This window comes from Hylobates moloch, unplaced genomic scaffold (assembly GCF_009828535.3).
Source record: "Hylobates moloch isolate HMO894 unplaced genomic scaffold, HMol_V3 SCAFFOLD_12, whole genome shotgun sequence".
NCBI classification, from domain to species: Eukaryota; Metazoa; Chordata; class Mammalia; order Primates; family Hylobatidae; genus Hylobates; species Hylobates moloch.
In genome coordinates, this window is record NW_026652287.1 from 51,331,009 (window position 1) to 51,335,067 (window position 4,059).

Consider the following 4,059-nt stretch of genomic DNA (forward strand, 5'->3'; position numbering starts at 1 on the left):
TTTTTTTGAGATGGAGTCTCGCTCTGTCACCCAGGCTGGAGTGCAGTGGCATGATTACGGTTCACTGCAGCCTCAACCCCCCATGCTCAAGCAGTCCTCCTACCTCAGCCTCCCAAGTAGCTGGGACCACAGGCATACACCACCATGCCTGGCTAATTTTTTTTTTTTTAATAGAGATAGGGTCTTACTATATTACCCAGGATGGTCTTGAACTCCTGGGCTCAAGCGATCCACCTGCCTCAGCCTCCCAAAGCACTGAGATTACAGGTGTGAGCCCAGACTACCCTTTTCCTTTCCTCTTCCTGCAGATGGCTGGAGTGTGGATAAATAAACATTAAGGCATATGCAGCCTCGCCTGCCCTAGGAGACCCGAGGCTCACCCTGAGCACCCTCATTCCACACAATGTTAGCCCAATTTTTTAACACAAAAAAACGCTGAGTTCTGGCCAGGTGTGGTGGCTCATGCCTGTAATCCCAGCACTTTGGAAGGCTGAGGTGGGCGGATCACTTAATGTCAGGGGTTCAAGACCAGCCTGGCCAAAATGGAGAAACCCGTCTCTACTAAAAATACAAAAATCAGCCAGGCATCGAGGCTTGTGCCTATAACTCCAGCTACTCGGGAAGCTGAGGGAGGAGAATCACTTAAACCCGAGAAGCGGAGATGGCAGAGAGCAGAGATCACATCACTGCACTCCAGCCTGGGCGACAGAGTGAGACCCTGTCTAAAAAACAAAACAAAACAACAACAACAGAAACCACTGAGTCCTAGAGAGGTTACCAGCCACTCAGGTGACAGGCCTGGGATTTGAATCCAGCCCCTGCAGGGTTTTCCTCTTGGCTCAGTTTCCCAGAATGGGGGCACTGGCTGTGATCCGAAGTTGTGGCCTCATGACCCACTGCCCTGGCCTGGGGGCAGCCAGGTCCCCTTTTCTTGGGTGAGTCAAAACCTTGTGTCCAGGCACAAAGGGTCTCCTGCTCCCAAAAGCAGTGGCCACAGCCCTGGGCTGGACAGTTGGATCAGGTCCCCAATTCCCTGGTGGCCTCTCTGGGCCTCAGTGGGCCCCTGTGAGCTGGTCCCCAAGCAGCTCTAAGTGTTTCCTTTTTTTTTGGTGGTGGGGACGGAGTCTCGCTCTGTTTCCCAGGCTGGAGTGCAGTGGCGTGATCTCAGCTCGCTACAACCTCCACCTCCCAGGTTCAAGCAATTCTCCTGCCTCAGCCTCCAAGTAGCTGGACTACAGGCATGAGCCACCATGCCTGGCTAATTTTTTTGTATGTCTAGTAGAGACGGGGTTTCTCCATGTTGGCCAGGTTGGTCTTGAACTCCTGACCTCAAGTGATCTGCCTGCTTGGGCCTCCCAAAGTGCTAGGATTGCAGGCGTGAGCCACCGCGCCTGGCCAGCTCTGGGTATTTCTCAGTAGGGGGTCTCTGAGATCTCCTCCCCCATGGCCTGGGCCACCCCCACCCCCTACTCACCTCGATCAGCAGGAAGGAGAGTGTTGTCCCACTGTGCCTCATGCTGCTGGCGTCTGTGGCCCTGCGGAGATGGTTATGAGACCTCCAGACCCCTGGGAGCCCAGGTACGGCCCCGTGGGACACCCCCTAGACAGGAGCTGACTCCCACACTCTCTGCACCCTCCCTTGAACCCCAAGGACATTAAATCAAAGTGGCATGGACCACACCACAGGCACCAGCGTGAGACACCCGCCCGGACCCTGCAGCGGTCCCCATCCAGGGACAGCAGCCAGGTGCCCAAAGCCCCTCTCCACACCTGTCCAGGTTCAGCAGCCTGGGTGGGGGCATCAGGACTGGCGAAACAAGGTCTCCCAGCCCCAGACACATGGGAGACCCCTTCAGCTCCCAGAGTAGCTCTGATGGTTTCAGGGGGATTATGAGACCCCAGCCCCTCTCCTGAGACCCCCTCAAGCTCACGAATAAGCTTGCTCCAGGAGGCCCAGGCATGTCTGGCACTCACCACCACTGCGGAATCCTGCCTGGGTCCCATGACCTCCCGGGGAGTGAGGGAAGGAGGGGAGAAAATGACCTGGCCAAGAGGGAGACCCAGGGCTCCCTCAGCACCCACTCAGCGGAGCCCCGTAACTGTCTGGGCACCAGTCCAGGACATAATCCACACACTTTCCTTGGGTGAGGCTCCCCGTGGGTGGAGGGCAGAGTGTCCAAGAGGGCCTGAGGGGACAAGAGAGAGTGGCCAAGAGGGTGGCCGGGCATGGAGGGGGAGGGGCGGGGGAGGGCAGAGGAAGGAGGGGGGAAGGAGAGAAGGGAGGCATAGGAGTGAGGAGGCTGGGTGAGAGGTGTTAAGATTAATTGTTCATGTGTTTGCATATGATAGAGTGAGAGAGAGGGCATGAAGGAAGATGGTGGTAGGGGACCAGCAGCTCTAGGAATGGGGGGATTTTAACAACTCAGGGTCTAGGATATCTGCTTCCAAGCAGAGTCCATGGGGTGTGGCCTAGGGAGCTTGGGGGCTCCAGGAAAGCTGCGTGCTGCCCTGTGCTGCCCCAGGCAGATCAAAGACCCTCTCTGGTCGTTGGCTGGGTGCGGTGGCTCATGCCTGTAATCCCAGCACTTTGGGAGGCCAAGGTGGGCGGATCACAAGGTCAGGAGATCGAGACCATCCTGGCCAACATGGTGAAACCCCGTCTCTACTAAAAATACAAAAAATTAGCCAAGGGTGGTGGCAGGCACCTGTAGTCCCAGCTACTTGGGAGGCTGACGCAGGAGAATGGCGTGAACCTGGGAGGCGGAGCTTGCAGTGAGCCGAGATCGTGCCACTGCACTCTAGCCTGGGAGACAGGGCGAGACTCCAACTGAAAAAAAAAAAAAACCCCTCTCTGGTTGACCCCCTATCCACAAACTGTTGGGGCTGCAGATGCAGCTGGAAATGGGGCCTCCAGGAAGGTGATGGGGTGGGGTGGGAGGTGGGAGGGGGCTGTGGCCAGGGGAAAGGGGCTGATGTGTGGGGCTGTTGGCCTCCAGCACTGCTGTGAGTTAATGTTTCACCAGCATTGCCAGCTGCCCAGGAGGCCCTGACAGCATCTCCCCTCCAAAGATCATCAAAGCATGACCCAGCCTCAAGCCAGCGTTTGCCCCTCTGTGCTGGGTGACCTTGACCCCGTGGCCTCCCTGAATGTCCATTTCACAGCCAGCCCTGAGGGGGCAGCTCCAGGCTGGAGTCGGGGAGACGGCTTGGGGACACCTCTCGGACAAGGCACATGACTCACACCCAGCACCAAGCCTCGGTGTCCCCATTCTGATAGAAAAGTCTGGACGGGGCTGGGCACGGTGGCTCACGCTTGTAATCCCAGCACTTTGGGAGGCTGAAATGGGTGGATCACTTGAGGCCAGGAGTTCAAGACCATATTACCATATTAGCCTGGTTAATATGATAAAAATACAAAAATTAGCTGGGCATGGTGGCACACACCTGTAGTCCCAGCTACTCAGGAGGCTGAGGCACAAGAATGGCTTGAGGCCAGGTGCTGTGGCTCATGCCTGTAATCCCAGCACTTTGGGAGGCCAAGGCGGGTTGGTCACCTGAGGTCGGGAGTTGGAGACCAGCCTGACCAACATGGTGAAACCCCATCTCTACTGAAAATACAAAACATTAGCTGGGTGTGGTGGCAGGTGCCTGTAATCCCAGCTACTTGGGAGGCTGAGGCAGGAGAATCATTTGAACCTGGCAGGCAGAGGTTGCAGTGACTCGAGATTGTGCCACTGCACTCAAGTGTGGGCAACAAGAGCGAAACTCCATCTTATTAAAAAAAAAAAAGAAGAATGGCTTGAACCCAGGAGTCAGAGGCTGCAGTAAGCCAAGATTGCACTACTGCACTCCAGCCTAGGTGACAGAGGGAGACTGTCTCAAAAAAGAAAAAAAGAGAGAGAGATGGGGTTTTGCCATTTTGCCCAATTTGGTCTCAAACTACCAAACTCAAGCAATTCGCCCACCTCAGCTTCTCAAAGTGCTGAGATTACAGTGGTAAGCCACCATGCCCGGCACCCCCAGTTTTGTTTGTTTGTTTTGAGACAGGGTCTTACTCTG